Here is a 10,668-nt window from a genome sequence, read left to right as displayed (position 1 = left end):
CATTAATCCCCTTCTAACTTCATACCTCTGATGCAACCTTAGGGTAAAATGTGGCCATGTCGGGTACCTGCTTCAATAAATTGTTTACTCCCTGGTACTGTTAGTCTGCTTTGCGCTTTGACTAAGGTGACCATAAGTCCCATTTTGAACGGGACCATCCTGTTTTTGGATCCCCTGTCCCATTGTCCCCACACACAGCTTTGGGACGCCGAAATGTCCCGTTTTCAGGGACAGCGTCCCGAAGCTGTGTGCGGGGACAACAGAACAGACGATCGCTTCCCCTCCCTCCCTGCTGCGCCAAAGCTAGCCTCCCACACTGCCACTGCTTACCAACCTCCCTCCAGCACCGATTCAAACCCCCCCCCCCCACACTTTGATTATAGAAGGTGGGATAAATTTTAATAAACTTGAAACTTGTATGATCCTTTGAAAATATGCACAATATAAGTTCAGCGTACCCTTACAGTATAACACTTAGGCACCTTTCTGGCACTATGATGAGTGTTAGCATTCTATACATTTACATGCTCTTGGGGCATGTAAATGGTGATACCTTGATTATAGAATTGCCCCTATGGAGTAAATTCTATATATATCACCTATAAAAATCAGCACAGAAAAGGTCAATGCTTAGCACAATTCTGTAAACTGCCTCCAGATTAGAGCATCTTATAGAATCATGCTTAGTGCCCGTCTGTGAGACTAACATTTAGGTTCTGGCATTTATGGCAGTGAAAACCAGGCCTAAACGCCTAAGCCTAAATTGTGTGTGTGTGTGGATTGAGCATATTCTATAACAGTGTACCTAACTTTTAGGAAATCTCGTGACCCACCCATGCTCTTGCCCTGGCCATGCCCCCTTTTGAGATGCATGCACTGTTACAAGCACTACTTTATGGAATATGCTTAAAATGTTGTGTGTGTAAATTCTAATTAGTGTCAATAATTGCTTCTTAATTGGCAATCATCTGAGCAGAATGGCTTGTTAAACAATTAAGTTGTGCATGCGAATCACCAATGCACACCAATTTGCGTGTGTGGCAATGGCCGCAGTATACAGAATCTGGGGGTATATTGCTGACCAGTAAGCTTCATTGAAGGTGCACTGTGGAGAACCTAGTCCTTTAATCACAGTGCCAGCCAGTTTCCTCAAGTTGCCTAAGTAGTCTGTCAGGAAAGGGGGGTATCAAAGAGGGTAACAAAAGGTTGCATCACCAAACTCAGTTCCTCAGAAGGGAAGTCCCTGGCAGTTGCTGAAAATGGAAAATAATCATTTACTATATCAGACTGTTACTAGGTTTTGAAATTACTCTTTTTTTATTTTTGGGAAAACTAATCCACTAACATAAAACACTAGAATCCAAAGATTCCCCTTAAATCAGTGGTTTCCAACCTTTTTCATGTAAAGAGCCACAATGTGAATACAAGAAAGCTCTGACGGCCACCCAAAAATTTCAGGCTTACACACTGAAGTCTATACTTCATACAAAACTGAAAATTCTGTTTTCATCATACACCCTTCTGCGTTTTAGCAAAACTTTGGCGTGGTTTCCACAATTTTCTGAAAACAAGTGTTTCATGGTTTCTCAGTTTTTGCCATACTACTGCAGTACACGTGCATTTAAATATGAATCCTTTGATCTCTCCTATGGCTATATGTATGTAATTATTTTATTTATGTACCACTTATATCCTATGTGGTTTACATTCAAGCACTTTATCATATTTCCCTATCTGTCCTGGTGGGAATTGGGGGATTAAGTGACTTGCCCAGGGTCACAAGGAGCAGCCAGGGATTTGAACCCACAACCTCAGGGGGCTGAGGCTGTAGCTCTAACCACTGCACCACACACTCCCCAGTACATATGGCGCAGGCATAGTTGGCTCTTCACCTGCCCTGTTCCAACCTTCAGCCATGCCTAGCCTAGGGGAATCCTTTTCTCAGACATTTAGGGCCAAATTCTATAAATGGCATCATGATTGTAGGCAGTGGTAGCCGTCCTACTGCTGTCTAACCAGCCAATTGGGACACATGTTTTACCTAAAAAAAAACCAACCCGAAGCATGGGCATAGGCAGGCTGCTGGGCTGGGCATGGTTTTGCCCAGAAGTAGCCTTAGGTAAGCTGAAGTGGCCCTAAGAGTCTCTCTAGGGCTGTGATAGGCATCTGAAATGTAGGCCAGCAAAATACTGGCCTACATTTCAAATAGACGCAGGTGCTAAATTAATCGCAGCAAGGAAATCCCCCTGCCACGATCAGCTGAGCGGCTGTGGCAGGGAACCCCTGAACCCCATCGCAAGTCGGCCGGCAGGAGGGATGCCCATTCCCTCCCACTGCCACCCATGAATACCCCACACTGTCTGTAGTAGGAGGGATGCCCACTCCCTACTGATGAAACCCCCGAAACAATCTCCAGCAGGAGGGATGCCCACTCATTCCTGCTAGCACCTACCCTGAACACATGACTTACCAACCCCCTCGAAACCTACCTGGACCCCACCTGTAGCTTTTTCAGCCAGGCCAGCCAGAGGGATGCCACTCCCATGGGAGTGGCTTTAGGTATCTGGCCAACCGGAGTCAGGCCACTCTCAGTGCATCCCAGAATGCAATGAGAAGGTGGTCTAAGACTCCGGTTGGCCCAGGTGCTTAAAGCCCCTGAAATAAGAGCGGCCTTAGGTGCCTGGACCAATCAGGGCTTTAGGCCCCTCCCTGGTACATCCCAGGATGCACAGGGAAGGGGAAAGCTCGCCATTCTGAAGAGGCGGGCCTGCCAGCTAGAGGGAATAAGCAACCCTCTAGCTGGCCTTACTGATAAAGGTATGGAGCAGTCTAGATGGGTTTGAGGGGTCATGTGTTCAGAGGGGTGCCAACAGGAGGGAGTGGGCATCCCTCCTGCTGGGGCTATTGGAGGGTGCCAGCAAGACCCCAGCAGGAGGGAGTGGGCATCCCTCCTGCCAGGGTTTGTTTCAGGGGTGGTAGAAGGAGGAATTGGGCATCCCTCATGCTGGTGGTTGTTTCGGGGGTTATGGCAGGAGGGATTGGTCATCCCTCCTGCCGTGGACAGTGGGGGGGGGGTGGTTAGGGGTGACAGCGAGAGGGAGTGGGCATCCCTCCTGCCAGACAACTTGCAAGGAGGGGGGGTTTAGGGGTTCCCTGCCACTGCGCACAGCTGATTGCGGTAGGGAGATCAGTTCAGTGGCAACGCAATTCTCTAAACGGTGCCTGTGACATGGACGCCAGTTAGAGAATTGGGGTGGTTAGGCGTCTGTCCATTAGGACAGACGCGATTCTGTATAGGATGCCCTCAACAAGACCAGGCATCCTATACAGAACCAGGCCCTTAATGCATTGCTTGAATGGGCAAGATTGAACTTAACAAATTTACAAGACTTGAGGAACATTTCAGCCAACTGAGGTCCACATTGGAGGATTGCCGGGGCCACACATTGGAGACCACTGCCTTTAATAATATGTTTTAAGAAAATGATTACTAAGGTAATATAATTACTAAGATATTAAAGTATGTTAGCTCTTGGACTACCAGGGAACCAGAACAACTAAGTTTTCTTTTGTGGTTTTCACTTCCTTTTATTGTACCAGATGGTATTTTTGAAGAGTCAACCAACATCTCAGCATTAATATTTATAGATATATGGTGAAGCACAATTTCCTTCTTTAAAAAGCCCAAATCAAGCAAGAGAACCACTAACGTACAAATTTTCAAAAAATGTCTATAAAGATATTGTCACAGGGAAGCCCCTGTGAGCCTCTGCATAATCCCATAAGTGCTAGATGCTGGCCATAAAAAAAACTCACTCCTAGGCCCAAGGAACATGCTCATGCCAATATCTATTTATCTTTTTCTAAGAAGGCACCTAGTGAAATAGCTTCAGCACAGCAAAATTCTGTCATTGTCAGAAAAACTAAACAATGGATTTCTGATGCCAAACCAGCCAATTCCTTAGCCAGAAAGCTGGATCAAACAGGTTTATTACTTCCAAGTAGATTCCACCAATCAGAGTGAGGTCCACACCTGAAGCCAGTCAATTGTCCCAGAAGAGTGAGTCAGAGGCAGGCAGAGCAAGGCAGGAGCTGGAAGGAACAGAAGCTAGAACCCAAATCTCACTGGGTTTATGACAGGAATACAGTTGAGAAAAACAAGCAATCCAGGTACCTTACAAAGTCTAAAATAGTCTACCCTGAACTAGAATTTCAGGAAAATCACATCTGCTCAGAGAGTGATATGGTAGAGATTGAGATTGAGCCAATGGACTGCAATGAAAGTTATTCAGAATCTGTTCCAATTGAAAGTTGATGCAGATTACGAAAAGTTAAAGTACTAAAAAGTGCACTGCTTTTTAGAAGCACTTGAAAGTGGTACAGCTGTATTTCTAAGGCAAAGTTGTGAATTGTTTGAAAGGTGAAGATTCTGCTTTGGAGAATAAGGCAGTTAATGGTGCAGCTGTATCATTGGCAGCCACAAGTTAAAAGTAGCTTCCACAGTAAGAAGCATAGAATGTAAGGCAGACTGCTTGCTGAATGAAGAGAAAGGGCTTGTTCACATTGCAGCAGCAGATCAGAAGCTTGTAAGCTGACAGCTGTGCTATGAAGATGGAAGAGGACATGTTTCTTTGGGAAAAAAACCTGCAAAGTAGAAACATAGAAAATGACGGCAGAAAAGGGCTACAGCCCATCAAGTCTGCCCACTCTGCTTACCCACCCCCTGTCTATGCCCTAATGTCCCAATTTTCTTATCTTGACCCTCGTAGGGATCCCACATGGGTATCCCATTTATTCTTAAAGTCTGGCACGCTGTCTGCATCGATCACCTGCACTGGAAGCTTGTTCCAATGATCAACCACTTTCTCTGTGAAGAAATACTTTCTGGTGTCGCCATGAAATTTTCCGTCCCCGAGTTTGAGCGGGTGCCCTCTTGTGGCCGAAGGTCCCTTGAGAAAGAAAATATCATCTTCCACTTCGACACGTCCCGTGAGGTACTTAAATGTTTCGATCATGTCTCCCCTCTCCCTACGTTCCTCGAGAGTGTAGAGCTGCAATTTGTTCAGTCTCTCTTCATACGAGAGACCCTTGAGCCCCGAGATCATCCTGGTGGCCGTCCGCTGAACCAATTCCATTCTGTGAACATCTTTACTGTAATGTGGCCTCCAAAATTGCACACAGTACTCCAGATGAGGTCTCACCATGGCCCTGTACAACGGCATTATGACTTCAGGCTTTCGGCTGACGAAACTTCTATTGATACAACCCAATATCTGCCTTGCCTTAGATGAAGCCTTCTCCACTTGATTGGCAGTTTTCATGTCTGCACTGATGATTACTCCTAAATCTTATTCTGCTGAAGTCCTAGTTAAAGTTTCTCCCTTCAAGAAGTACGTCCTGCATGGATTTCCGCTTCCGAGGTGCATGACCTTACATTTCTTAGCATTGAAGCCTAGCTGCCAGGTTGAGGACCAACTTTCCAATGTAAGCAGGTCCTGCGCCATATAATTCTGTAAACTGCATTCACTTACTATATTACATAGTTTGGCGCCATCGGCGAATAGTGTTATTTTACCTTGAAGCCCTTGAGTCAGATCCCCTATGAATATGTTGAAAAGAAGTGGACCCAGGACCGAGCCCTGCGGCACTCCACTGGTCACCTCCGATGTTTTAGAGAGGGTACCATTAACCACCACCCTCTGAAGTCTGCCACTAAGCCAATCATTGACCCATGTAGTTAGTGTCTCTCCTAACCCCATCGATTCCATCTTGCTTAGCAGCCTGCGGTGTGGGACACTGTCAAAAGCTTTACTGAAGTCCAGGTACACGACGTCCAAAGACTCTCCCAAGTCCAACTTTCTTGTTACCCAGTCAAAGAAACTGATGAGATTGGATTGGCAGGACCTACCCTTGGTGAATCCATGCTGACTGGAATCCCGAAGATTCCCTTCATTCAAGATCGTGTCTAATTTGCTTTTAATTAGTGTTTCCATGAGTTTGCACACTATTGATGTGAGACTCACCGGTCTATAATTCGCAGCCTCTGCCCTGCAACCCTTTTTATGCAGAGGAACGACATTAGCTAATTTCCAGTCCAGGGGAACTTTCCCCTTACTTAGGGAGAGATTGAATAGCTCAGCCAACGGTTTCGCCAGGACATCGCTCAATTCTCTAAGCACTCTTGGGTGCAAATTGTCTGGTCCCATGGCTTTGTTCACCTTGAGTCTTGCCAGTTCACTGTAAACTTCACCTGGTGTGAACTCAAAATTCTGAAACGGGTCTTCTGTGCTTTGTGTTGCCTTCAACTGCGGACCGTGTCCCGGTGCCTCACAGGTGAAGACTGAGCAGAAGTATTCATTCAGTAGTTCGGTTTTATCGGAATCTACTTCCACGTAACTTCCGTCCGGTCTTCTAAGGCGTACTATCCCGCCTGTGTTCCTTTTTCTGTCACTAATATACCTGAAGAAGGATTTTTCCCCCTTTTTAATGTTTTTTGCCTGAATTTCTTCCACTCGAAGTTTTGCCTCCCTAACTGGCATTTTGACCGCTGTAGACCTGGTCCTATATTCTACCTTTGCCTCTCTTTTCTCTGTGCGCTTGTAGGAGAGAAACACTTTTTTCTTCTCCTTAATGAGGTGCGAGATCTCCGCGGTGAACCATTGGGGTTTATTGTTTCTTTAAGTAGTGATGTATTAAAATGAAGATTTTGTAACACTTCAGCCTGAATGGGATCTTTGGGTGGGATGACTATATCTAATTATTTTGGGTGGAATGATCCTCTATCATTGGGTTTACTTCTAAAAGGCTCAATGAGGTTTCAGGTTAGTTACCGAGACAAGTGAAAAGGAAATAGTGGCAGATGATTAATGAGAAGGATTTACTTGCCATTCCATGAAAGTGAATGCTGGACTGGTTAAACTGTAGGAAGCCAATACCAAAGTCTGGCTACAGAATATGCCTGGAAAATAAAATGTTATGAACTGTGAATGGAAGTTAATGGCAGAAGTTTTAAAGTGAGGATTTGCCTGCCATTTATTGTATAGATCCCTGAACTGGTTTAATCAAAGAGCATTGGCTCCCAAAGCATAGCTGAAACTGAACTGAAAGCTGATAGCATAAACAAAGTGGGTTTTCCCCTTTTTATTAATGGCAATGAAAATACAAGAGAACAAAGCTGTTGATCGAAGTTGTGGTGTTTTGGGACACAGCTACCTGAAGAGATACTATTGTGAGTACAGTACTGTCTTTGAACTACATGTTGTTGTTCCCGCCCCCCTCCCCCACCTTGTTCTACATAATAAAAGTTTTCTGCATCAAGAGGAGCATTGGTGGTGCTGGACTTTCTAAACCAGATTTTACCTTACTCTCTACCATCCTCTATTTATCCACTCAGTCAGATGCATGTACTGGGTAGACCCCAGGCTGTGCTTTTCAGCTGACTGACATCAGGTCACAATATGCACTGAATTTGATTAGTAAAAATTATAGTATCTGTTAAAAGCAGCAACCCAATAGCTCTGCATACCTTGGGAAGAAAAAATAAGCCCCTTATTATGCAGTATTTTAAGCAATCCCTTGCTTAGAATTGCAAAATACATTATCAACTTCTTCATAGTATGAATGTGGTTTATTATTATTATATTATTGAACCCAGACACCACTGATACCTCTTATTATTATATTATTGAACACTTCTTCTAAATTAGCTCCCTTCTTTATCAATCTTCTTATCGCCCTAACTTATCGCCAATCTTCTTACCGCCCTAACTTTAACCAATGATATGCTAGAACAGGACTTAGCCAGTTAAATCCTCTAAACATGAAGTTCAGGTGTCAGGACATTTGTACCTAGAAAGAATCCCACTGGATAATGGCTCCTTAGTAGACAATAGCAGAAAAAAAAAATCCAGTTTATGTGCTCCTTTTGTCCAGTTGGCATGCTTCAATATTGCATGTATTCTTATACTAACTCTTGTCAGCACTAGACTAGATTATTTCAACTCCCTTTATCAAGGACTTCTCATTACACAATTAAAGATATTTCAGTTAGTTAGTAGAGAATATACTGATCAAAATTTTATTCAATACAAAAAATTGACCATGTGATTCCAATACTTCAATCCGAACACTGGCTTCTGATCTATTTGCATTCTATTTAAAATTTTGACTCTTTTGTATCAACTTCAAGGTACAGGTCTCCCCTCATTTTTTGCAGCATTTCTGACACTCTACTCCTCCAAGGTACTTTTTACTCCTCCTACCATAATCTTTTGGCCATCTTCTCCTTTAGGATAGTCCATTCTAGACCATATTAGGAACTCATATTTCAGGGTATTCGCAATGACACTTTGGAAGACTTTGTCCTTGGGTCTCCATTTTTAGGAGGTGTTCAATAGTGAATCCTAGAAGGGACCTATTGCTTATATTCTTTGCTCATCCTGCTTAATTTCCCGCAGAGGAGAGAATCCTGCATTCACCGTGGGCCTCATCTGGGGCAGCCTCCTTGGAGCGGCTGGGGCACGGGCAGTGTATCTGGGAGGGAATGCATGGATGGGAGAACATCTCAGGGGAGGAGACATAGGCATCCTGGAACTGTCGGTCAAGTCTCTTCCCTGAAGAAGCCCTTTCTGGAAACGTCAATCGCTCCTCCTAAACTTACTTGCTCCACTTCATCACTTCATCATGCTTCTATTCCTTTCTCTCCTCTTTTCTACCTTCCAAAGTATTTAGATCAATGCTGTCTTGTTAAAATGTTTATTTTATTTTTATTTTTCCTCTAACTCTACTTTTCACTTCTCTATTACCCTCCAGGTACTTTAGTTAGATTGTGAGCCTTCGGGACAGTAAGGGAATTTTTCAAGTACCTTTCTTATTTCTAATCTTAATGTATATTTTCTGTAAACCGCTTAGAACCTAACGGATGTAGCGGTATATAAGAAATAAATTACATTACATTACATTAATTTTGCTGGTAAAGGATCTGGCTGTATTTACCTACTTTTCTGTTCCCATTTATTCTCCCCCCCTCTCTTTACTGGTTAGGTTTGAAGTATCTGTGTTAAACAGACTTCTGACTGATTTAATTAATCTTCCTTCTCTTATTGTTCTGCCCCCCACTTTATGTGGCATTTGTTCAGTTTCTTATATAATAATAATAATAGTTTATTTTTATATACCACCAAACCATCAGTTCATGGTGTTTCACAACAACAATGCAATAGCCATTAGTATTACAAAGTCATACAGAATGTTGCAATAAAAATAACACAAGTCTAAGTAATACAACATTAGGCTAAGAAATAATAGCATCCTAAAACATTGGGCTCCTTTTACTAAGCTGTGATAGTGGTTTTAGCGTACACTTATCGCGCACTAAATTGCCACGCGTGCTAGACGCTAACGCCAGCATTGAGCTGGCATTAGTTCTAGCCAGGTAGCGTGGGTTAAGTGCATACTACAATTCTGCATGCGCTAAAAACGCTATTGCAGCTTAGTAAAAGGAGCCCAACTAATTGAATTAATAAAGATTAAGTTTAAGTGTTTATGTTAAGATGTATAAGTAAGGTATGCTTTGTGGACTTAAATCCCCAGAGAGCTTTTCTACTCCCAGAGAGCTAGGCTACATCCACAGAGCTTAAGCCCGCCCTAACCAGTAAAGCTATAATCCAGCATAATTATACCTAATAAAATTTGTTTGTTTTATTTTATACTTTCTGACTTTGATGGATTTGTTTTTGAACTGCTTAGATATCTTTTGATTATTGGCTCATTTTTATTTTATTTGCCAGCTGAAGAAGCATGAACACTTATAGGACATTGGTCTCTACCCCTTGTTTGTTTTTATAGAAATGATCACACAAAATCCCATGCTTAATCCAATGCCCTGTTTCCCCAGGCCTTACCACCAGGGATTATTGAATAATCAAGGCAGCTTGTTGTCCAACATTCAGTCTCTTAAACTCCTATGGCCCTGTACCCAGGCACCACTGATACCTCTGATCACTAAGGAGCAACAGCCTGATGGCACCAACCCATTACTAGGTTATGCCTCCTATTTCTGCCTTTTGGTTTTGTCTTTTTAACTTTCCTCGCCTTTGCCATCAAAAAGAGTGAAGAATGAGTTGTTTGCAATAATATAATCTCCCAGCCCTGTTTCTATAATTGTTATAGAATATGACAGAAAAAAGGGCCATTTAGCCCATCTAGTTTGTCCAACTTCACTACCTGGTGCAGTGCCACAGATCCCAGCTAATCTCTTCCTTTCCACTTCTTTGCCATGAAGCGGTTAATTTTATAAAGCATTTTCTATGTTTAAAGCAATATTGCTCACCTGTAACAGATGTTTTCCATAGACAGCAGGATTAGTAATGCATGCAAGTCGATGACATCATCTGACAACACCAGGATGGAATTGTTTTCTCACAGCTCAGAACTTCATGACATTTTCTGAGCATGCATCACCATTTTTGAATGCACAGCAGACATTTTTCTTGAGAAAATAAAGAAACTGAGATTTGCAAGACCTTCTAAAAGACATATGTCTTCTGTTGACTTTTTTAATGAATTAAAAAGGAAGAAGATGAATCTGAAAGATTCAAAGCTGATAATACCTGAGCAGGCTATAAACAAGAAGTAAGACAATTGGTATGAAGGTCCCTATAGATGTAA

General features: G+C 42.9%; 1 protein-coding gene across 2 annotated transcripts in view; it reads right to left on the bottom strand.

Annotated features, from left to right (window-relative positions):
- LOC117353907 (C-C chemokine receptor type 5-like) overlaps positions 1-10,668 on the bottom strand; it is a 78,240-nt gene that overhangs the window by 3,703 nt on the left and 63,869 nt on the right. The window contains exon 1 of one of the 2 annotated variants that reach the window (XM_033930424.1): positions 10,331-10,380. The exons of the other annotated variant lie outside the window; for it this stretch is intronic. The gene's annotated coding sequence lies outside the window, so the exon portion shown is untranslated. Of the gene's footprint in view, positions 1-10,330; positions 10,381-10,668 lie in introns of those variants that run through there. 2 annotated transcript variants of the gene reach the window in all.

The sequence above is a fragment of the Geotrypetes seraphini genome, chromosome 2 (assembly GCF_902459505.1).
Source record: "Geotrypetes seraphini chromosome 2, aGeoSer1.1, whole genome shotgun sequence".
Classification (NCBI taxonomy): domain Eukaryota; kingdom Metazoa; phylum Chordata; class Amphibia; order Gymnophiona; family Dermophiidae; genus Geotrypetes; species Geotrypetes seraphini.
The sequence above is the reverse complement of the archived record's forward strand: the minus strand, read 5'-3'. Positions and strand labels throughout refer to the sequence as shown.